We start from the raw sequence: 26,087 nt of genomic DNA, 5'->3' as shown, positions 1-26,087 counted from the left end.
CTTTGCGCATCAACTCCCAACAAGGGGCTAGATGGCATGTCAAGCCCATGGAAAATAAAGGCAAAGGTGATGCCAAGGGAAAAACCAATGCCCAAAATTTTTCCCAACGCACTTCCAACAACAACAATCGTTCCAAGGAGAAGAGAATTAAGGTAAAAACAAAATCTCTCCTAAAGAGCTTGAAGCTTTTCGCAAGGACCATAAGTGTTTTAAGTGTGGGGAGCAAGGACATGGTTATCGTTCTTGCCACAAGAAGAATGTTTTCAATGAGACTCCTAGAGCTGCCACCGTTGAGGCTCCAAAAAAGGATGCTCATTGGAAAGGTGCACATCTCTCCTATGCTTGGGGAAAGGTAAGAGATCATGATGCCTTCATCTTGTTTGAACCTTTCTCTACTCACAACTTCATATCAAAGGAGTTGGCCACCAAGTTGTGCATTCAAGCTTTTGAGATGGGAGATATTGTAACGGTCGACACTACTTTCAAGGGACAGTGAGCCTTCGTTACTCCCTTGATTGGGAAGTTGAGGCTCCATGTCCAAAGCTATGTTGACAAAGAAGACTTCTTCATCTCTCCTCTCCAACATGAGGATGCTACCCTAGGGGCACCATGGTTTGATCGCATGGCTGCCAACTTGAAGTTCCCTGAAAGGAGAATCTATCTCACCTACAGGGGAAAGAACATGTATATAGATGCTAGTGAGTGTGGTCGTACTATACCACTTGTAAATCCTCCAACTTTTGATAAATCAATGAAGAGCTCTATTTTTGCGTACATAATTTTGGTCAAAGAGTCTCTAAAAGATCCTAATGTTTCATCAAATGCAAATGGTAGGAATCAAGAAGTCACTCTGAGTATCCTTAGGGACATCTTCTTCATTGAAAATTTTGCAATTGTCTCCCAAGTCAATAGCATCTGATACACACTCTTCTAAGGTCATATGCTTCTTGCTATACATTATAGCATGAAGTTCTTTGTTGAGCAATCCTTTTAGAAATAGTGATCGACACTATTCTTTCCTCTGCTGGTATTTCTAATTCTGAGCATCTTGCAATGTATTGCTTCATCCTATTGCACAATCCCTATTAGGCTCACCTTGTTTTTGTTTGAAGCTATAGATTTGAGCTATCTTATTATGCTTGATCCAAGTTTTGAAACATGAAGCTACAAATCCCTGAGCTAATGTATTTAAATCCATGATTGACGTTGGTGGAATGTTTTGGAACCATGCCAAATATTTTCCTTTTAAAGTGATTCCAAATCCCTCAAATTGAGTGTGGAAATCAAATGTGCACTCTGCTCTTAGCACTTACTTGAAGCTAGCTAAGTGGTCATATGGATCCCCAGATCCACAGTATTTTCTGACTCCTAAGTTGGTCTGACACGTCTATTTGGCTCAGCTCCAACTCTTTTAGCAGTTGGTCCTGTCTTGAGTCCTTCAAACCAATGTGTTGGAAATAGTGATTCATGTAGCCGTGAACTGGCTCTAATGTCACTCAGTTTTCTCCGTGATGACGTAGGTTCATGTTTTTTTAACATTGATCCCAAAAGATCTCTTGCGGAATTTCTCTCTTGGAATGGAATCAGGTCCTTGCCCCAATATGCAATCTCATGGGAGCTATGGTGGGTGGTACCATGGAACTACCATGGTGTGGAGGAGAGCAGCAGAAGTGCAGAACAAGAGAGAGAGAGAGAGAGAGAGAGAGAGAGAGAGAGAGAGAGAGAGAGAGAGAGAGAGAGAGAGAGAGAGAGACTTGATACAACCAAAAAGGAAAACAAGGACACACTATTGTTGATGGATTGTTTGTGTAAAACTAACCTTACATATAAAGCAATGCTTTCCATGCAAACTCAAACTCCAACTGAACCTGCACCGCATGCTATAAGCAGTGCTCCCATGGGCTTGGAAACCTATCAATCCCCCCCTCAAGCCCGAACTAGACATGCAACTCATGATACCTCGTATTTTGGTGTACTCGTCAACCGTGAGTTTTAGGTTCTCTCACAACCAAGGATTCTGGTGTATCCATAACCTGTTGCTATGATAGCAGAACCCCCCCTTGAATAGATAGGGTGTAGGTCAAAAAATTAGCTACCAATAGATGGAGTTGTTGGTTCACTGCCAAACCTTGGGTTTAAGGTGTACCCAGTAACCTCACGAGAAGTGGGAAAAAAATGGGCTAAGAACAAATAGTTTTGGGAGGTCTTACTACTTATGTGTGGTAGTGTCTATAACCCGTACAAATTTTTGACTACATGGCAACAACTGACAACAGATAATGTAAAAGGAGGCTTTGACTGGAAAGTATATGACAAAACAAGACTATAACACTAAACTGGTAAAATAAGTTGTGAAAACTTATACTGCAATCTCGAAGGAGATCTTCTTGTGAGATGTGTAGCATTTGTTGATGTATTTGAGTGCTTGAAGCAAATAGTTGAAAGAGTCTTTACTGGATTCATTGGTGAAAAATACCTTAATTCAATCTGCAATGTGGATTGACCATCTTTTTGTGACTGTTTCTTCTATACCGTTGCCAAGTATTGTACTCTCCAAATTGTGCTCGTATCACCTCATGGAAAACACTTTGCTTGCTTAGTTGGATGTGTTGCACCTTCAATATGCTTTGAGAGCATTTTGGAATGCTCGAGAAGTATCACCTTTGTCGAGTAGCAAGCTCTATTGTAGTGTTGTGAGGATCTTTGCCTAGTTGAGAATCGGCAACTTTTGACATGCTGCATTGCCAATATCCTGCAATCTAGAAATCCATAATTTCTTGATTTACTAATCAACTATTGAGCATCGAAGAGCATTGTACTGCAGGGTCGAGGGTACCCGAGGGTGTGAATACCCGCTTGACAGAGTAAAGGTGTGGCCACTTTATTAAAATGTGAAATCAGATGAAAATGAAACTAAAGAAAAAACCAAACTGTTGATGATGAGCTCTGTAGTTGACAACGCTGAAGATGGTTTTGCTCACAACGGGCTCAAGAGGCCAAATTGGCAGGAGCAGGTCAACATGCTTGCTTCCCCCACTACAAGCAGCCTGTCCCATGTGATGCTACGAGCACGGCCCTTGAGGCTTTGGTACCCGATGATGAGAGCTATGGTGGGTGGTACCGTGGAACTACAATGGTGTGGAGGAGAGCTGCAGAAGTGTAGAATGAGAGAGAGAGAGAGAGAGAGAGAGAGAGAGAGAGAGAGAGAGAGAGAGAGAGAGAGAGAGAGAGAGAGAGAGAGAGAGAGAGAGAGAGAGAGAGACTCGATACAACAAAAAAAAAAAAACAAGGACACGCTATTGTTGATTGATTGTTTGTGTAAAACTAACCTTACATATAAAGAAATGCTTACAATGCAAACTCAAACTCCAACTGAACCTGCACTGCATGCTATAAGTAGTTCTTCCACGGGCTTGGAAACCTAACACAAACTCTTATAGAGTACCCTTGGTATCTGGTATGTTCTACCTCCTCAGGACTCAACATAACAAAGTTATTGTTATAAGGATCCCTAAATAGGTAAGATGGTAGATCTACTGAACCCTTTTCTTTGTTCTTGAAGATATAAATGATCTTCATGGTCCATAAAAGATCCTTGACATTGCTATCCTCCCAATAATAGAGTCCAATCCTAGGATTATTCGTGTTAAGCTGTTTCAAAGGTTTCAGATCAACTTGATCATATCCCTCAAATTCTAAAGTTGGTGGATCTTCTTTTGCTGCCATATCCGGAATATTGTATTCACTTCTAACCCCCATTTGTCTATCACATCAAGATTTTCATACTGAGTCCCGTTTTTATCCATATACATCTTTCCTTGTTTGTTTGCTATGATTTCCTCTTCAAACTCTATGTCATGGTCATCAATGCAAATGGCATACTATTCATTAGGATTGAGGTAAACCTGAGCTCCATGGACATTAGTCTTATTAAAGGTGAGTATATGCTTATATCGCATTGTCGTTCCGGCTCCTAACAGAGTTGAATAGGTGTCTGGGACTTCTTCAAAGATAGTGCCCAATTGATCACCTTGATTCACACTCTTTGGTGGATATTCTACTAGTGGTCTCTCCAAATATGCCTTGATTTGCTAGTATACAAGGTTCATAGACTTGTTAGACCCTCGATAGAGTACTTACCGACATATTGAATTGTTATCCGTTTTTTCACTTGACTTGAATTCAACTCCTAGCAAGCTCCCAATTCTTTGCCTGCAACCTAGTTCTTGTGTCAATTTTAACCAAGTTAGCAATTTTCTCTCAAAGATTGTATAATTTTTTCTAACGATTGTGATTAGTCTATGTATATCACTTCAATCTGAGCTAAATGAGTCAACAAATGAGACTTCCAGATTCTACCCTTGCGAAGAGCTAAAGGACTAATTTGCAACTTGGAAACTGAGTTAAAATATACTAATTTGGACCTAATGAAACCGAAACTTGACCAGTGGCCTTGTATTATGTTGTTGTAACACTGTACAAGCTCAAAAGTCCAAACTCTTGTCTCTGGGGCTCAAAAGTAAATAATTTAATTATTTACTTTTCTCAAATTTTCTTACTTTTCAGAATTGTTTTTCCATATAGACACCTTGTTGGAGTCTCTAGACAAGTTCCACTAGGTTTGGACAAGATTTATCCAAGTTATCAAACAACTGTTTAGTGTCCGTAGATTCACTGTTCAAGAATCTGGCTTAAGTCTCACTTTTATGATCCAAATTTGATATGATTAGTCTACTTGATGTGCTTGACCTTGTGTGGTATACTCAATTGTGCAAAATATCTCAAATCTAGAGTAGATGTAAATAATCACGATTATTTACTTCTGAGATTTTTTAGCAGCTTTTTGCCAAAATGTTGATATAAATAGGTAATGCAGCTTAACTTAAGCTCCCTAACAAAGTTTCACCAGTTTTGGATAAACTCTCCTCAATTTGTCTACAATTTTGTGTCTACAGACTCACTTTACAAAACTAGCCACAATTTTCACTTTATAGTTCCAAATCTTACCAAATTTGATGTGAGTGCTTAATACAACATGATAGAACTTGTGGTACGCTTAGTTGGCTATAAATATCTGAAAATTGGAAAAAAGTAAATAATTGCGATTATTTACATCTGCCAAATTCTAGCATATGTTTGATCATGTGAGCATACACACATGTTCTACACTTTAAACTTGGCCCCTGAGTCAAGTTTCACCAAATTTGAACAAGATTTATAAAGTCAAAATCAATTTCTCAATAATCAGTACTACAGATTTTAGTTTTTATCAAGTTTTTGGTATGTTTTGTGATCCAAACTCTATGAGCCTTCACAAAAGATGTTTGTAATCATGCATAGAGTCTCTGGTAACAATCTTGATCAATTTTGATTTAAAAGTAAATAATCATGATTATTTACTTTTAGCCTAAAATGAACAATTTTTACAAATTTTCCACTGGTCAGTATTTTTGTGACATGTTTTGAGCATATGAGTCAAAACTTAATTTGTCCTAAATTCTCAAAAAAATGTAAATAATCTGAGTTTTTGCAAACTTTTAAAAATTTACCTCAAGTGCATCCTTATGCTTATCCACTGGTTCATACAACTTTTATGAGCATATTCTCCAATCGGATTTAGTGGTTGATAGTCTTTTGGTGTTGTTTCAAGCTGCAGACTTGAAATTCTGCAACTTCACATAAATAACTCACAGATGATTCTTTTGGAGTGAGTAAGGATTTGAGTTCCCACCTCGGATTCTACTTACCCTACTCCTAGGTTCTTCTGCAATTGGGGGAGTTGCATGAACTCATATCTTGCACCACATGGACGATTCACATGAGCAGACTGGCACTACGCACATCAATACCACCACATCCACTCACACCATAGAAAATCCGCAGCCAGCACCCCATGAAGAATCTACGACTTCAAATCCACATCCCTAGCCACAAGTGGATAACCCAACGTCCCAACCCGCTCCAGACGCCCAACAGCCTCCCCAACCATCAAATCCAGATGATCAACCATGCGACATATTTTTGGTGATCTTGGACCACTAAACCATGCCAACGGCACACCTCTATCGCCAGATCCCCCACCAATGTCATCTCTACATAGAGCCACGTAAGAAACAAGAGCAACCAAACAAGTACAACAGGGTCCGCTTCAAAATCCGGAGCCCTCGCCTATTGTCACATCACCTATTGATCACGCCACCACAAAAACCACGCCATGAAGATTTGGACAGTGAGTCAAACAAAGAGTAATCAAGGTAATATCAGGCGACCCGGTTTCTAAAGCACGAGAGGCCAAGAGGAGGAAAATAATGAAGGAGATGGAAAAGAAAGAGGCAGCTGAGAAGGAAACAAAAAGAATGCAAGAAGAACAAAGAAGACAGAGGGAGCAAGAGGAAGGGCAGAGAGCCAAGGCCGATAGATCTCACTTGGAAAACTTACAAGCACGAGCAGATGCAGAGAGGAAGGCGGTAGATAGAGCTCAAACCACCCAACAAGCAAAGGTTGGGAGCTCTAGGCCTTCAAAAATACCTCAAAGAGCCAAGCAATGTGCAAAGAGGAAAAATGACAAGGTGATGCCTGAAGAACAACAGGCCCAGGAGGAGAGGAGGAAAAAGTAAAAAATTGATCCTCCTCAATGGGCCAGGCAGGCGGGTCCTCCACCACCACCAACAAAAAAAAAGCAAAGATGGAAGCCAGGCACAATTGCTTTGCGGGATATTCAAAAATATCAAAAGATCATTGAGTCCATCATACCCAAAGCGGACTTCTCTTAAGTGGTGAGAGAGATAATGAATGAATATAGTGATTCCGTTACATGCATACAACACGCAGCCTTACTGGCCCAACAGGATGCCATCGCTCAAAGACATTTTGGTGCAGCTCCTTCAGGATGGTGTTTCTTGTATGGTGTATGCTAAGCGTGTAGCACTAAAAAATATGGATTTAGCTCTAGCAATCAATTTGCAAAATGAAGGATGCCTTCATAAGAAATAGTTTATTCCATGTACTCTCTCTTGATGAGATTTGTAATATTCTCATATAATATCAAATGTCAAATGTCTACATTCCGTGCAATTTTTGGACTTGATTTTGTACATTGTTTTTTTAAAGTATTTGAATTATTCAAGCTGTTAAATTTAAATTGACCGCCATGGCGCATGGCTCGCTCGGCGGGGTCAAAAGGTGCAAAAAAATCCATGCAGCAATCCTAAACCTGGGGACACATCTCGGTGATTGTTTTTACAAAACTGGGCAACGGGGGGGGGGCATACGGGGTCAACGGGACCACCAAGGAGCACTGTAGTGCCCGGTGGCCCTAAAAGCCCTGTGCGCCACCGTGCTCCGTGGTGGTCCCGTTGACCTTGTATCCCCCCCCCCCCCCCCCCCCCCCCCCCCGTTGCTGCATGTTTAAGGTTCTGTGCATGTGTTGCGGAAATGAAATCTATTGCGAATAAAGAAAAACAAGTACAAAATATTGACAGAAATTATTAACAAAAAAAATTGTTCTGTATTGATTTGGATATTACATCATGGTCAATTAGTTTGACTACAAATTACATCTGTGGGTATGGGGCGAATGGCTGACTTGATGCCAAGCAATTTTACAGTTTCCTCTGGGTTTTTCAACCCTTGACCTAGGCTCAAGGCGTAGTAGGAGAGGATTGAGCCTGGGTCCTTGATTGTAAAGGCGTACAATGTTGCCTCTTTATCCACTAATATACATATGTGACCATTTAGGGTTATGGAATCTTCAGCGAGTATGTCACTTAATGCTTTGCACTTGAGCAGCTCCACTGAACCATTCTTTGTGACCTCTATGTGAGCAACTCAAAAAATCGATGGTCCCAATTGGCTCCGATAGTGCCAAAGCGAGCTATCCCTACCCATGGGCGTGTTACGTGAACATCCAACACTCATTGCAAAATTATCAACATGGTATGCCATCTGCAAAGCATTTTAAACAACTTTAACACTTGTTGTAAGGAACAATATACAATCGACCAGGTTAAGATATGTTTACCTCAGTTTACTCATCCTTCTCTTCAAGATTTTTCTTTGTAAGATCGATGCTAGATCGATCATCTCTACCCATCGCGATCAGTGGTTTGTGTGGATCATAGGCACTTTTTCAGACGCTTTCATAAAATGAGGCACATGATTTGATTTCCAAAAGTGTTGTTACTGTTTGCACCAACTTCTGTTCTTTTTGAAATTTGAAATTTTCTTTCTCTTCCTTTCCACTGGGATCCTTCATGCCCGCATAGATAGTAAGCGCACTGTGAACGATTCATCTCCTCGGAGTCTTAATGTTTTGCAATGTCATCAAGGAACAGAAAGTGGTGATCATTCACCACCACTGCATGCAAAGTGATAATTTGGAGGTCTGGGACTTCCTCCAACACCTCATCTCCCTCTATCTTCCGATCTTCCTCCTCAGTGGAGCTGGGCTCTTGCAAGAGGACGAGTGCCTTAGATGCTTCAGTCTGCTCATCAATCTATTTGATAACTTCATTTGATTCCTCCACAATGGTCACTGGTGGTCTTTGGTTGACCTTTTCCTTTGATTTTCCTTTATCCATGCCCTCAAGCACAAGTAAGGCCATAACCGTGTCCCAAGAAATGAACTGTGTACCTATGCACCACATGCCCAAATCTATAAGATCATCCTTATCCTCTATCCTGTAGTCCCGTTTTGTGAACCTTTAATAAACCTCAACAAGTGAAAGCAAAAGTTTTTGTTGTCCGCATAGAGATGCATGATTTAGACGGAATTCCATTTGTGGAGGAAGATTGGCCAGGACATTTATGGGAAAAAGTGAGAGAGATAAATTATGGGAGAATAACTTTGAAGTCAACTCCTATAGAGAAAGTTTGGCTAGACAATTTACCTCCTGATATAGACAATGATATCCAATCCTTGTATGAGGATTGCGAATTTGAAGCATCAGAAATGTCTAAACCATTGACTCTAAAGAAACTACCCTCTTACTTAGGAGACAACAAAGATGAGTCCATAGTGTGTAAAAGAACTCAGGTAAAAAGAGCAGAATAGACCCTAGAGGTAGAAAACATCCATTCAATCCTATCTACACCCATTCAATGTACTCTTACCTTGGGAGAACTATTGAAAATCGGACCATATTTATGGAATTATTTACAAAAAACTCTAGAGAAGGTGGGTATACACTAGGAAGAGGATGGGGTCTAGGAGAGCCTCTTTATTTGCCATGAGCTTATGAAGCTAGTTAACAATTTGACAAATAGATGCACACCATGTGTGCAAGAATGGTGGGTGTGTAAGAAATGTGTAAGACTGGTCAAAGGATGCACTTTACCCCCAAAAAGGGGGTGGACAATTTATGATTTTCGGTCTTTCATAACTCCCACGTATGATCTCCGAATTGAGCAGAGATAAAAGATCTGCAATCTATGCATCGAGCTCTTTCCATTGATATGCTACATAATATGGTTTTACTCGCTAGATTATAAATTTCATTTTGAGGGGGAACTTTGAATTCAAATAAACTAGCCGTTTTTCTGTTTGAATTCAAAAGCTGTCCTTTGGTTACTTTCTTAATACTAAATGTTTGACTTCCTTAAACTACCAAATAAAGAGGCCCTCCTAGACCCCATTCTCTTCCTAATGACAAGGCTAATCACAAAATTTTTGGGAAAATTGAAACATGAAATGGATAACAAGGATATTAGATCCGTTCTATGAACAAAGTCGGAGAATACTACGAAGGGAAAGGAGGGAACACAACCCTTCCGGTGGGATATAATGATGTAGAAACCATGGCAATACTAGACGGTGGAGGTGGCATAGACATAGCCACAAAAGAAGTATAGGAATCATGGGGAAAACAGGCCATTAGACAACTCCGATGAAATTGCAATTGGCAGATGGACAAGGACTGCTTGAAAAAGTGATAGTTAGTTCCTGTGGAATTGTTTATAAGCATACTTTTGCGATAGTAGACTTCAAAAATAAACTTAACTATGAAATCATCTTGGGAAGACCATTCATGTGGCAAGTACAGCTTATTCAAGATTGGGGAAAGAATTACCTTTATTTGAAGCAAGTGGGATCAATTACAAGGGTCAATTTGAAAGATCACACTTATCAAGATGTAATGAGAACACCCATTCAAGAACTTGACTCAGTCTCTTCAGCTAAATCAAAGCTTCCATTGTGGTTAAACAAAGACACACCTATTTGAATGTGTGGAGCCTCAGAAAACGGGAGTTTAAAACGAGAAGAATGTATCTTAGAAAGGGATTGCATAGAAGAAGCATATGTACCTAAACCCTTTCTAGAATGTTTGTTTGATCCATTTGAATGGACTCAAATTTTGGCAACAATGGATGTGTGTGTGAATACGTCTATGCCTACTCAATTTTGCAATTAGGATGGCTATGACTTAATTCTCATACAAATGATCTCAACCCTTCACATTGAAGATGAAGTTCAGGAACCCAACGAATTACTGAAAGCTCAACAAGTCTTTTCAAACCTCTATTATGATGCTACTGATGAGTTTGAAGAACATTGAGCTACATCCAATGAGTCTAGGTCAGAAAAAGAACATATTAGAGCATAACTACTCCTAAAAAGAGGGGAGGAAAAGTTTTTTGACTTTCCAAACCAGAAAACAAGAAGGCAGAAATGGTATAGAGCAAACTTGAAATCTAGACCTATGCCATCAGTTTCTAGCAAAACCCAATTTTTGATGCGGATAGATGCACATGACTGTGTCAAGGACAAAATCACGGGTAGATATCCTTCAAACAACAAACAACAGACATCAAAACATCAAGAAAAATGAGAAAGAAAATTCAATCAAAGCCTAAACACCGGAATGATGATTCATCTAGACACGAGTTGAACAAAAGGAGAAATATCAAGAGTTGAAGAAAGCTCTAAGGGAGATGTATACCACTGAAATGGAAACAACTGAGAAAGAGAGTAAAGATGTAATGAGTGTTCCATTCCACTACAAGAAATATACTCTCCAACACAAAAAGATCATAGTGGAACAACCTGTAAAGGGACCAAGAAAATAGGGTGAGCCCTATGAAGACCTGAAAATGCAAAGAAAATAGATCTAACTAAACCACCTAGACTTGCCTACATTGCAACTGACTTGACAGAAGAAGAAGAAGAGATTTTGCTAAGCTTGTTGAAAGAATATCAGGATATCTTTGCTCCGTCTTATAAGGATCTCAAGGGTGTTGATCCAGAAATTTGTCAACATACTATACCCGTGAGAGATGATTGAAAACCAAGTAGACAAAGGCCATATACTTATAATGAAACATTGGCTAAAAAAATCAGAGAAGAGATAGAGAAGCTCAAGGAAGCCAAATTCATTTATGAAACTGAACACACAGATTGGGTGTCTCTGATTGTAGTGATACCCAAGAAAAATGGAAAATTAAGTGTGCGTCAATCTCAAAAAAGTGAATGCGGCCACCATTAGAACCCTCTTCCGATCCACGAGCATATTTTAGAACGAGTTGCAAGAAAAGAATCTTACAGCTTCTTAGATGACTTTTTAGGGTACAATCAACTTTTGGTTGATCCCAAAGATCTTCATAAAACTGCCTTTGCAACTGAATGGGGTATTTTTGCCTATAGGGTTATGCCTTTTGGGTTACTAATGCTCCTGCCACCTTTCAAATATTGATGAGCCATGCTTTCAAAGAATATCTTAGGAATTTCTTGGAAGTATATATAGATGATTTATATGTAGAGTCATCAATCATGTCTAATCATTTTGAACATCTCAAATAGGTATTCAAAAAATGTAGACTTTATAGGATTTGCTAAAATCCTGAAAAGTGCACATTTATAGACAACAAAAATGAAAAATTATTGGACATATAGTGTCTAAAAACGGTATAGCGACCGACATGGATAAAATTCATGTTATTGCTGAATTTTCGAGACCGACAATAGTCAAAGGGGTTCAAAATTTTATGGGACTTTGTGGATATTACAAATGATTCATTTACATGTATGCTATAATTGCAAAACCCATGTATGGCTTGATTACACTCTTTGTATGGACTAATAAGTGTGAAGAATCCTTCATGAAGCTTAAACAAGATCTCACTTTAGCTCCAATATTGAAAGCACCAGATTTGAATAAGATATTCCATATACATGTTGATGCTTCCAATTTTTCCATTGGATGTATATTAGCTCAGGAGACAAAAAAATTGATTTTTCTATTTCTTATGCTAGTAGACAGTTGAATGTGGCAGAGAAAAACTATATAACCACCAAAAGAGAAGCATTAGGGATGATCTATGCTATAAAAAAGTATAGACATTACCTGTTAGTCAATAAATTTTTGTTCTTTGTGGACTACTAAGCTTTATTGTACTAGCCATGCAACACAGGAAGAATAGTGAGATGGTTCATGATTCTTTTGGAATTTGATTTCACTGTAGTTTTAAAAAAGGGCACCACACACCAAAGAGCAGATCATTTGTCAAGGATTATTTCAAGAGAACCACCAAAAGGGGTAGACAATGATCTGCATATTTGTTCTTTGTAGAAATGATACCCCGTTTTCATTGATGACCATAGCTCAAGTGGATTGTCATTTATACCACTTCCTATTACACCATGATTAACTAGGCAATCGTCTATGTATCAATTACTAACTGGAAGGCTATACAAAAGAAATCGAGATGGAATATTGCTTTTGTGTATTAGTCCTGATGAAAAAACCCAATACCTAAGTCAAACACACATTACCATACTAGGACTTCATTTTGCAAAAAACCAAACTATGAAATGGATCTTGAGACTTGGAGTATTTTGGCCAACCATGAGAAGTGATGTTCACTCATTTGTAAGAAAGTATCTTCAATTCCAGAAACAAGCATCAATACCTCACGTGACATTATTTCAAGTTTCACTTGTTCCTAAGTGGATTAACTATCTAGTTACTTACTTATCAAGCAGAACATATCTGGCGGACATGAGTAGCCATTACCAAAGAGCTATTGAAACAAAAGCAAGAGACTATGCTGTTATTGGAAACCAATTGTATTGAAGAGGAAAGGATCACTCTTTGCTTCTTTGTGCAAATGAAGATGAATATATCCCCACTCTAGAACAAGCACATTCTGGATTGTTTCTAGTGAAACCACCGCTAGAGCTATTTTAATGGTAGGCATACGGTGGCCAACACTTTTTGCAGATGCCAAAGAATATGTTCGAAGGTGTGATGCATGCCAAAGAGAAAAAATGCCAACTAGGGTAGATAGCATGTCTTTAATACCAATGATGGGGACTAGAGATTTTGCAAAATGGGGCATAGATTTGTCGGGCCAATACAATCACCTGCTTATAGAACTCAAGCTCGATATATCATTGTAGCTACAGACTATTTGACCAAGTGGGTAGAGGCTAAAGCAACAAAAAAGAATGATGCCAGAACTATAGCCACATTCTTGTATGAGAATGTATTCACAAGATATGGACTTCTAATAGAAATTTTCAGTGATAGGGAAACTCATTTCCTCAATCAGGTAATTGAGTATCTGCTGAATGAATTATGGTCATCCATAACAAATCTGCTCCATATCATCCACAAGCAAATGGACAAATTGAGCACACAAATAAAACTCTTAGCTCACTATTGACTAAAGTGGTTAGTGCAGGACGAACTGATTGGAAAATGATTCTACATGCCGCTCTATGGGCTTATAGAGTTTCATTCAAGACATCTTTAAATGCTACACCCTTTAATCTTGTTTATGGTCTTGATGCCATACTCTTGGTAGAATTTCTATTATCGAAACTAAGGGTAGCTAAAGATCTTGAGTGGACCGGACATGAATTGTCAAAGAGGCTTGAATATTTAGGAAAGCTTGATGAGCAAAGGCTAATAGCTGTAGCTCACATATATGCACAAAAAAAGAAACAATTGTTTTTTTTTTATTCTCATCTAGTCACAAATATCTCCAAAAAAGGGGACCTGGTTTTAGTGTATTCCCTTAAGCAACACATTTCAAAGTTCAAGAAAAAGATAAATGGACAGTTTATCATTAAAGACATATCCTCAAGTGGAGCAGTTAAGTTGTCCACTCTAGATGGTGAACCAATGGCTAACTGACAAACACCTATTCCCATCAATACTTTGGAACCAATTGAGAGACTATGGGAATTGAAGAATGATGCAATGTCAATGGATGACGAATGGTTGGATGGAATGGACCTTCGCATCAAAGTACAATTGAACAATCATAGCACAAATGCATTGGTAGATACGGGAGCTCGAATGAATGTAGTCAGTTATTCCACTTACAAGAAAGGAATGAATCGCTATCTGAACTATGTTGTGACTGGTGTACTGGAGGTTCTCCAGTGTTGCCCTTAGTATGCTAGTCACTGCCTTGGTGTTGATCATCGATCGACTGTTGGTCTGGATGGTCCTAAGTGGTACCAGAATTGTCTTTGTTGGGTCCACTACAACTGATCCTCCAGCTCCAGAGCCTAAAGGTGGGGAAGGGGGAGAATCATCATCATCAATCTTGTCATCCGGCTTGTCCCCTTCCTCCTCATGCTCTTCTTCCTGCTCAGACTCCTCTTCACCTTGCTTACTCATATGATCCATAATGGTCTGATTTACCAAGGCCGTATTATATTTAGTGATCTTATCATGCAGATGACTCTGAATAGTCTCCATAAGTGCCTTCAAATTAGCCATATTCAAGGTTACTTTTCCTTGTGGATTCAGGATATCAACAAGGTTATTGTACATGTATCTCTCTACAATGGAATCCTTTAAGACAGTGTAGGATGACTCTGAATAGTCTCCATAAGTGCCTTCAAATTAGCCATATTCAAGGTTACTTTTCCTTGTGGATTCAGGATATCAACAAGGTTATTGTACATGTATCTCTCTACAATGGAATCCTTTAAGACAGTGTAGGTGGCTAGCAGTTCTTTGAAAATTTTCACTCTTCAAAGTTTGAAATATGCCAGCATCTCTAGAGGCAACTTCCTTCTCTTCATTCAGTCACCAATTTTTGGTTTCTAGCTTCAACATCTCTACTTGTAGCTCCTTAATTGTTCTGGTTGATTGATCCTCAACAATAGCATACCTGAGAGACTGATCAACCATTTTTTGTTGAAGTTTGTGAACCTTATGTTGGTTGCTTCCCAGTTCTTCTTTCAGCCTAGCCACTTCTTCACTGGAAATAGATAAATCCATCATTTTTCCTAAGGAATGGACAATAGTGTTCCATGATGCTTGGATGATCATCGAGCAGCCATCAAAACCAGTTTCCTAACCAACTCTATGATCAACCATTCTAACCTTAAAGGGTGCTGGTTTTAAATCAATGATACCAAGCCTTTGCTAAAGATGTGTCTCTAGAATATTCACGCTTGCTCCTCCATCCAGTATAACATTGGATAGTGTCTCTTATTAAGACCATATTAGGTAAAGTGGGAAAATCCCAATTCCCAGGTTGGACAACTTTCAATATATCATGTATAAAATATAGAGATTTTGTCAAAAATTTGAGTTTTCTTAAGGTCTCATTCCACTTTATGCACATACAATACACAATGAAAACAACTAAAATATCATGGTTTCAATCAATTGGATTATTAGGAGAGGAGTATATTGCATCCATTATCGTTGTCTATGTTCTACTGTCCTACCTACAACTTATCTCAACATAGAGAGCTTGGTCTCTAGGTCCACCACTTGTCCAAGTTAATGTAAAAGTGACTCAAGGTTCACAACTTGTGAAAGCAAGGATCCATTGAGGAATACAATCCACTTGGCTATTTTTCCTTAATTTATTGCATGTGACATTTAAGCAAGGTCCACTTCTAATCTATAACTTCTTAATTTGAGGCATGGGGCATACATAAAATATGTAGCATATGCTCTATTTCCTCATAGGAAGGTTGGTTTCAAGGTGCACTTATCCATGCTAGACTATCTTGGAGAAATGATGGAGCTTGCTTCTCTCCTTGTTTCAATGGAGACTAGCTTGGACAAGTGGTGGACCTTTGCTTCTCTCTATGTTTCAATAGAGTTAGCTTGGACAAGTGGTGATCTTGGAACAAAACCCCCATGTAAAACATATCATGGGTATTCCAAGTGATTAGAAAGATTACCATTTAAGATATAACCTTATAGGTTGGACAACTAGATCTTGGCTTGGCGAAATGGTGGACCTTTGATTCTCTCCATGTTTCAATGGAGTCTATCTTGGAGAAATGGTGGAGCTTGCTTCTGTCCATGTTTCAATGGAGCCTAGCTTGAACAGTTGGTGGACCTTTGCTTCTCTCTATGTTTCAATAGAGTTAGCTTAGACACGTGGTGGATCTTCAAAATAAACCAACTACTATCAATGTTGCCTAGCTTGGACAAGTGGTGGAGTGTTTCTCTACTCCATGTTTCAATGGATCTTAGCTTGGACAAGTGTTGGACCTTAAAACAAAAACCCCATGTACAACATAGAATGGATTTTCTAGATTTCAATGGAGTCTAGCTTTAACAAATGGTGGAGCTTGTCTTCATCCATGTTTCAATGAAACTAGCTTGGACAAGTGGTGGACCTTGTAACAAACCCTCCCATGTACAACATATCATTGGTTTTCTAAGTGATGGGAAGGAATACCATTCAAGATATAAACTTATAGCTTGGATAAGTAGTTGACTTTAAAACCAAATTCATCATTATACAATGAAATACAGGTCAGCCAATTCCTAAATCTTGAGACCAAACCTCCCATGCTATTAGAGATAATATATTGGATAAGTTGTGGACCTTCTATTATTTTCCCATGCCTAGTTTAGACAACCGGTACACTTCGCAGCTATAAAGGTTGGACGAGTTGTGGAGCCTTGTTTCTATCCATGTTTTAATGGATCCTAGCTTGGACAAGTGGTGGACCTTGGAAAAAAGCTTCCATGAATAACATATATGAGGTTTTCCATGTTTTAATGGAACCTATCTTGGACAAATGGTGAAGCTTTCTTCTCTCCATGTTGATTTTGGAACTACCTTAGACAAGTGGTGGAGCTTTTCTTTTCTACTCTTCATAATACAATGAAGTATATGTTGGTCACATGGTGAATCTTAAGGCCAAACCTCCCATTTTACTAGAGATGATAGGTTGGACAAGTGGATCAACCTTCTATCATTTCTCCATGACTATATTGGACAATTAGTAGACATAACATCTCTCTATGTTGTCTAGAGATGAGCTTGGACAAGTGATGGACCCTGCTTCTCTCTTCCCTTGGTTTACTAGTTTGAAGACTCAGTATATATACTTTCTTAGATCTAGCTTGAACAAGTGGTGGACCTTGCATCCACAATCTTAATTCAGTACAAAAAAGTATATGAAAAAATAACATAGGAATCTTGGTTTGAAGGTCAAGCAATTAGGTTCCAAATGCACATAATAATATATTTTCCACCCATATTAAAAGAAAGTTAAATATGTTATTACCAAATTGACAAAGGTAACGTCCAAGAATTATATCTTTCCATCTTGTCAGATCTAAATCTTCATCAAGGCGACATGCATGTATACATCAACTTTCAAGCCATTCAAGAATACATGCACTTAGATTCCATAGTTTTGTTTTCAAAGTCTTTTAGGTTCTAAAACTCTTTCACATAAAGTATGTAATGAAAAAATTCTTGAAGCAAAAATTTGTGCCCAAGAAAAAGATCCCTCTCACATATTTAAAGTCCATGAATTCTCTGATCCACACTTACAAGTTTTATTTTGACATCAAACATCAATTCTTTCATAGTTCCAAATAAATGCAACCTCGATATGAATTGACAAAAAATGAATTTCTTTTACTATATGACCCAACATAGGCCCCAATCAAATAAAAAATGAGTCCCCAAAAATTTGGGTGCACTCTAGCAATACATCAGAGTCCCCTTACAATAGGATGCACTCCAATAGTACATTGAAGTCCCCTTAGAGTAGGGTGCACTCCATTCAAGTGTTCATAAAATTGACACACCTTTAAAAAAAAAAAAAGACTATATCAAATTATACAAATGTTGAAAGATACACACTAGAATAAAAAAAGCATCTTATAGCCATATTTATTCAATGCTTTCGTGTTGACAAGTACACACCAAGGACATAATTTGTCTCAGAATCACTATACTGATTTACAATTGTGTTGTATGTATAGACTCTCTTATCTCTTGCATACAACCATCCTACCAACCATGGAATTATGGTTCTCTGCAAGAAGTTTTGAAGTTGCTCGGAAGTTTGCCTCCACATCTTTGGAAATATAAAATATGTCCTTGGCATGTTCCACATCACCCTATATGGAGTGTCATCAAAAATTAAGGTATTGTTTGCATCCAAATCCTCAAATATCTTCCAAATATCACTCAGATTTTTGTGATAAACCCTTGTAAATCCTAACATGATATTTGGATTTTGGCAATTTTTGTTACTCATAAACACCTTGAACTTGGTATACTGCTCAGGAAAACACTTTTGTGTGATGCGTTGCACCCTTGTTAAGTTATAGCAACTCCATATCCATAGCTCAAAGTATTCAGCACAAAAATCCAAAAAACTTTGTGCGTCTGGTCGCACCACATGATAAACTTCATCTTTGTCCTCCACAAGTCGCATGTGTTGAGCCCAAGATGGCATAGAATCTCCATGTTTCATTTCAACTGTCTTGAGAAGTAACCCCTCTAGATCCAAGATAAGTACTCTTTTGATGTCCTTGAAAGCAAGTGGTAGGTGATAAGGAGGTGATTCATTCCTTGGACAAGGTCTTGGAGGAGGTTGGATGGGTAATTCAATAGTTTTCTTCAATTTATGCCAGCATATAGCCAATCCATTTTTCTGTAATGGTTCTGAAATTAAAGAACAAGAACACTTAATGCAAACACAACAATAGACATGAGTTTTACATTGTCTACCCTAAGGTTTTATCAGATACCAAAATCCATCTATGATCTACTCATTAATAGAAAGAAAGTCAAATTAAAATCCTGACTCTTTTTTATTCTACACTCTCTCTTAGTTTCAATACCATGGAGTTCAACTAGACTTAAGTCAACTAATAACTACTACTTGTTGTTAAAGGTATGCTAGAAGTGTATAAGGCTTAACCAATGCTCTAGTGTAGAATGGGTATTTAGGTCTCAAGGTCTACCACTTATCCAAGCAAAGATCCATTTAGATATGGAAACCCAATTTTTCTTAATATAATGATATAGAGTGGACAAGTGGTGAATCCTGAGACCAAGCCACTCATGCTACTAGGGATAATAGGTTGGACAAGTGGTGGACCTTGAATGTAAACCCCCCATGTACAAAGTATCAGGGGTTTTGGGTATTTCAATGGACTCTAGCATCTTGGAAACATGGTGGAGCTTACCTCTCTCCATGTTTCAATGGAGCCTACCTTGGACAAGTGGTGCACGTTTGTTTCTCTCTATGTTTGAACAGATTTAGCTTGGACAAGTGGTGGACCTTGGAACAAAATCCCCATGTAAAACATATCATGGACATCACAAGTGGTGAGAAAAAATACCATTCAATATACAACCTTATAGGTTGGAAAAGTGGTGGACCTTAACACCCAATTATTATTAATATAATGACATAGAGTGGACAAGTGGTGAATCTTGCGACCAAACCTACTAGGAAAAGTACGTTGGACAAGTGGTGGACCTTGAATGCAAACCCCCCATGTACAAAATATTACTCATGCTACTAGGAATAATTTGGTATTAAGGTCCATGTTTCAATGGAGCCTAGCTTGGAAAAGTGGTGGACCTTTGTTTCTCTCTATGTTTCAATAGAATTTGCTTGGACAAGTGGTGAACCTTGGAACAAAACCCCCATGTAAAGCATGTCATGGGCATTACAAGTGGTGAGAAGAAATACCATTCAAGGTATAACCTTATAGGCTGGACAAGTGGTGGACCTTAGCACCCAATTCCTCTTATTATAATGACATATAGTGGAAAAGTGGTGAATTGTGAGACCAAACCTACTAGGGATAATAGGTTGGAGAAATGGTTGACCTTGAATGTAAATCACCCATGTACAAAATATCATGGGTTTTGCGTATTTCAATGGAGCCTAGCATCTTGGAGACATGGTGGAACTTACTTCTCTCCATGTTTTAATGGAGCCTATCTAGGAGAAATGGTGGAGGTTCCTTCTCTCCATGTTTCAATGGAGCCTAGCTTGGACAAGTCGTGGACCTTTGTTTCTCTCTATGTTTGAATATGGTTAGCTTGGACAAGTGGTGGATCTTGGAATGAAACTCCCATGTAAAACATATCATGGGCATTTCAAGTGGCGAGAAAGGATACCATTTAAGATATAACCTTATAGGTTGGACAAGTGGTGGACCTTAACACAATATAATGACATAGAGTGTACAAGTGGTGAATCTTGAAACCAAACCACTCATGCTGTTGGGATTAAAGCCCAAGTGGCCTCTTATGCGGATATGGCCGGCCGCTCGCCTAACTCACTTACCTCTAACTCTTTGTATATACTAACATATTCTTTGTGAATACTAAGGATTTGGGAGATAACCCTTCTAACAGATCTCTGTGTACTGTGTACTGTGTAAGCTGTGTGTGTGTGAGAGAGAGAGTCGACCCACGCTCCGCTCCGCGACTTCAATTGGTATCAGAGCCTTGGTTCAGTGCGGATTTGCGCAATCGCGCGCGCACGCACTTTTTCGGCAGATTCTGGATCCGGAGTTCGAAAATTCACACTCGGCGTTCCGGGAGCGTTTCCAATAGGCGACCTGGGGTTTTACCCCCCTTTCGAAGCCGTTTATGCCCTCAGAATTTCGTTCTGAGCACTACAGCAGAAGATAGATTTCAGCCGCAAAGAAATCCGTCTTGTGTAGATTGGCAAGCAGGAGGTGGTCGACATCAATATCGACATCGACATACATCACTTATTCGTCTTCAGAGCATCATCTATAGACCAGGTACACATATATATCATCAGATATATATATTGCAGTCTGCATTGCTACTTCTTGTGCTTGCCAGGTTCCAGGGGAGGTGTGGCCATACGACGGCTTGACACCACTGGCATGTATTGCAGATTGATGTACTGTGATTGTGGGTCTGCTAGTTGTGAGTCACGCTGGCAGACAGACCGCCGCAGCGGTCATAGGACAGTGATTGGTCTATTATAGGATGTATGCTAGTTCTGGGCAGTTTGCTGAGCCTTCTGAGAGGGTCGTGTGTGAGGTTTTTTGAAGCCAAGCACTGGGGGCTGGGTTACCCAGTGTGAGGTGGATTAGGTTGCTGGAGTTCCCCTCTACACGCATCCTCTTCGGCGACTTTTATCCCTTAGGATGTATGACTTTGTGTAGACACTGGATTGCATCTTATGCGTCAGGCCGTTGAGGCATTGTTCAGAGTTCAGTCTTGAGACAGATACAGGTTCTGTCATCGCCCAGAGAGGAGACAGTGTATGCTTACAGGATTTGTCACTGGTCAGCTATTTATGATTGTTTCTTGAGCTATCTTTTGGTTCCCAGAGCTCAGTTTACAGGGGAGACTCTGTCAAAAATTTTCAAAAATACTGACAGTTCCTGAGGAGAGGTGTTCAGCTTGTTGATTACAGCTTGTTTACTGTGTACAGAGGCCAGTTTACAGGGGAAACTCTGCCGGATTTTTTCAGAGGAAGTAAACAGTTTGGCAGATATGGCATCTTCTCACAGTGAGACTCTTTACAACATAAAGAAGCTGGATGGCACAAACTTTCCATTCTGGAAGAAGCAGATTTGGCAGGTTTTGGTGCAGAAAAAACAAGTGAAGCCACTGAAGCTCAAAGGGGAGAGACCAGAATTTATGGCTGAAGATGAGTGGGAAGAGCTTGACGAGTTAGCTTGTTCCACAATCATGCTGACACTGGCAGAAAATGTTTACTTCAACGTAGCAGAAGAGACTACAGCGTATGGCGTATGGCAAAAACTATGTGATATGTACGAGAAACAAAGTGCTGCTTCTCAGATTTACTGGCTCAAGAAATTGGTGGATTTGAAGATGAAGGAAGGGACAGCCATGTCAAATCATCTGAATGAATTTCACTCAATTTTCAGCCAGTTAACAGCACAGGAGATAGTCTTTCCAGATTCAGTGAAGGCTATGTTTCTCTTAATCACTTTGCCAGACAGTTGGGATACTTTTCGTACAGCGTTAAGTAATTCTGTCGCGCCAGAAGGTCTTACAAGTGCCAATGTAGAAGGCAGCTTGCTCACAGAGGAAGTGAACAAGAAGAACATTGACAAAGGCAAAGGCAATAGTGCTTTGGTCGTTCGAGGGAGACAACAGTTTAAAGAGAAGAAGGGTAAGAAGGCACAAAACCGAAGTAAGTCTCGTGATTCGAAGTCAAAGGATGACATAGAATGCTACCATTGTGGCAAGAAGGGTCACATGAAGCGAGACTGTACGAAGTGGAAACAAGAAAAAGGCAAAACAAAGAGTTCTGAGCAAGATGAAAAGAAGAGTTCAATGAAGATTGAAGAGGTGAATGTCACAGGATCTGGTTCAGACAGTGATTCTGGTATAGCAGCTGGTGACATCTTCCTTACAAGCAATCTTGATTCTGTTTTCTTGACTGCAGAGGATGGACATGCTATGAGTGATTGGATTATCGACTCAGGGGCATCTTTACATGTTTCTCCGCACAAAGAGTGGTTTACATCATATGTGGATACTAAAGATTATGTCAGACTTGGCAATGAGCAGGTTTGTGACATACTTGGAGTGGGAGATGTGCAGTTGAAGTTTCAGAATGGCTCTTCTTTATGGCTCAAGAATGTCAGACATGTTCCAGCAATCCGAAAGAGCTTGATTAGTACAGGGAAGTTGGATGATGCGGGTTATGTGACAGTTTTTGGGAACAGCGCTTGGAAGATCTCCAAAGGTTCGATGACTGTAGCCCATGGCAGCAAGTCAGGAACTCTGTACACTTTACATGTTTCAGAGGTTAAAAACCATGTAATTAATGTGATTGAGCAGCCAAGTGTGTCACTGTGGCATCGTAGGTTGGGACATATGTCAAAAAGAGGAATGGAAATACTTTCTCATTATGGTTATTTGCCTGGCTTTTCATTTCAAGATTTCGAGTTTTGTGAGCATTGTGTTTATGGTAAGCAAACACAGGAACCGCACAGATCAAAGAGGAATCGTAGGGACGAACGGTTAGCTCTTGTACACAGTGACCTATGCGGACCAATGCCTAGTTTGTCACTAGGGGGAGCAGCGTACTTTTGTACATTCATAGATGACTATTCTCGCAAAGTATGGGTTTACTTCTTGAAGCACAAGGATGAGGTGCTCAAGGTCTTTAAGACATTCTTGCAGCTGGTGGAGAATCAGAGTGGTCAGAAGCTGAAGTGCTTGAGAACTGACAATGGTGGAGAGTACATTTCCAAAGCTTTTCAAGACTTTTGTGAAGCAAAAGGGATTAAGCGGGAACTTACTGCACCATATAATCCTTCACAGAATGGGGTTGCAGAACGTATGAATAGGACCATACAAGAGAAGGTCAGAAGCATGTTGTCAAATGCTGAGTTGCCTGATGGATTTTGGGCGGAAGCAGTGGCTACAGCAGTCCATTTGATCAACAGGTCTCCTAGTAGGGTTCTGGATAAGAGTGCAGTGGCCGAGATGCTATGGACAGGCAAGGCACCTTCGTATAAGCATCTCAGAGTCTTTGGTTGTGAAGCTTATAGCCATATTCCTAAGGAGTTCAGAAATAAGTTAGAACCAAAGAGCAAGAAGTGTATATTTCTTGGCTACGGAGAATCGGGCGAGATGGGTTACCGGCTTTGGGATCCTGAGTCCAGAAAGCTTATTCGTAGCAATGATGTGCATTTCAATGAAGCCAAGTTTCACGCTAAGCCAGAGAAGACAGAGGAGATCAGAAGAGTTGTCTTCAGGGAAGATGGACCTAGTGCTAGCACATCAAGACAGCATGGTCAGGCTCAGGAACAGCCTATAGTGGCTAGAGAGGCAGAATCAGTTGTGGTGAGACGTTCTGAGCGTGTCTCCAAACCACCTGATCGTTATGTGCCATCTCTAAATTATGTCATGCTCACAGATTGCGGAGAACCATCTTGTTACAAGGAAGCATTACAAGTGGTTGACTCGAAAAAATGGCAGTTGGCCATGCAGTCAGAGATGACAGCTCTGCATAAAAACCAGACATGGAAGTTGGTTAAATTACCACAGGGCAAAAAGACTCTACCTTGTAAATGGGTTTACAGGTATAAGATCACCGCTCATGATAGTCAGCCAAAGTACAAAGCAAGGCTTGTTGCCAAGGGCTTTAAGCAAGAACAAGGCATTGACTTTGATGAAGTCTTCTCTCCAGTGGTCAAGATGACTACATTGAGATGCTTTCTTGCATTGGTTGCTATATTGGATTTGGTGTTGCACCAAATGGATGTCAAGACAGCGTTCTTGCATGGTGATTTAGATGTGGAAATTTACATGCAGCAGCCAGAAGGGTTTGTTGAGAAAGGCATGGAACATTTGGTATGCCAGTTGTTAAAGAGTCTTTATGGCTTAAAACAATCACCGAGGGCATGGTACCATAAGTTCCACCAGTTTATGCTTTCTCAAGGCTACAAACGTAGTGAGTTCGATCACTGTCTATATACAAAGAAGGCTAAGGATGGCAGTTGGCTGATCCTTATTTTGTATGTGGATGACATGTTGATTGCTGGCAAACACTTGGAAGAAATTTCAGCTTTGAAGTCAAAGATGGCAAAATCGTTTGACATGAAAGACATGGGTGAGGCAAGTCATATACTTGGTATGCGCATTGAGAGAGACAGATCAAAGAAGTTGATTTGGTTATCTCAAACAGAGTATATTGACAAGGTTTTGCAACGTTTCAATATGGAGAAGGGAAAGGCATTGAGTGTTCCATTGCCACCATATGTGAAACTTAGCAAACAAGATTGTCCTGTGTCTGAGGAAGAAAAGGCTGAAATGGATAAGATTCCATATGCGTCTGCAGTGGGTAGTTTGATGTATGCAATGATTGCTACACGTCCGGATATTGCATTTGCAGTGGGAGTGGTTAGCAGATATATATCAAATCCCGGCAAGAAACATTGGGAGGCAGTGAAAGGTATCATGAGATACTTAAAACATACAAAGAGTATGCGCATATGCTATGGTAGTCAGGATTTGAGTGTCAGAGGATACACTGACTCAGATTATGCAGGAGACTTGGATAAGAGGAGATCTACATCAGGCTATGTCTTTACATTGGCTGGAGGTGCCATATCATGGCGATCTCGAGTACAAGATTGTGTTACGCAGTCTACTACAGAAGCTGAGTATGTTGCAGCAAATGAGGCATGCAAAGAAGCTATTTGGCTTGGTAGATTGGTTGCAGACTTGGGAATCAATGCAGATATGCCAGAGTTATATTGTGATAGTCAAAGTGCTATACAATTGGCAAAGAATCCAGTGTTCCATTCGAAGACTAAGCATATTGATGTGAAGTATCACTTCATTAGGGAAGTACTTGAAGACAAGCAGATACAACTGCTGAAGATCCACACCAAGGACAATCCTGCTGATCTACTCACAAAGGGACTTCCAGGAGAGGGCTTTGTGCATTGTCGTGAGTTATTGGGCATTGGATAGATGGCAGCCATGTAAATCTTTGTACATTTATGTTCATAGATTTACAGTTACTTAAAGTGCCACATTGGACTTTAAGTGGGAGGTTGTTGGGATTAAAGCCCAAGTGGCCTCTTATGCGGATATGGCCGGCCGCTCGCCTAACTCACTTACCTCTAACTCTTTGTATATACTAACATATTCTTTGTGAATACTAAGGATTTGGGAGATAACCCTTCTAACATATCTCTGTGTACTGTGTACTGTGTAAGCTGTGTGTGTGTGAGAGAGAGAGTCGACCCACGCTCCGCTCCGCGACTTCACATGCTACTAGGGATAATAGGTTAAACAAGTGGTGGGCCTTGAAATAAAACCCCCTAGAGTGTTTCAATGGAGCCTAGCTTGGAAACATGGTA

The 26,087-nt window shown here is 39.7% G+C and overlaps 1 pseudogene; it reads right to left on the bottom strand.

Annotated features, from left to right (window-relative positions):
• Positions 1 to 14,726, bottom strand: part of LOC147451638 (uncharacterized) — a 70,069-nt pseudogene extending 55,343 nt beyond the window's left edge.
• Positions 14,727 to 26,087: the final 11,361 nt, after the last annotated feature.

This window comes from Adiantum capillus-veneris, chromosome 8, assembly GCF_014529385.1.
Source record: "Adiantum capillus-veneris isolate H3 chromosome 8, ASM1452938v2, whole genome shotgun sequence".
Taxonomy (NCBI): domain Eukaryota; kingdom Viridiplantae; phylum Streptophyta; class Polypodiopsida; order Polypodiales; family Pteridaceae; genus Adiantum; species Adiantum capillus-veneris.
This window is presented reverse-complemented; position numbering and strand designations above follow the sequence as displayed.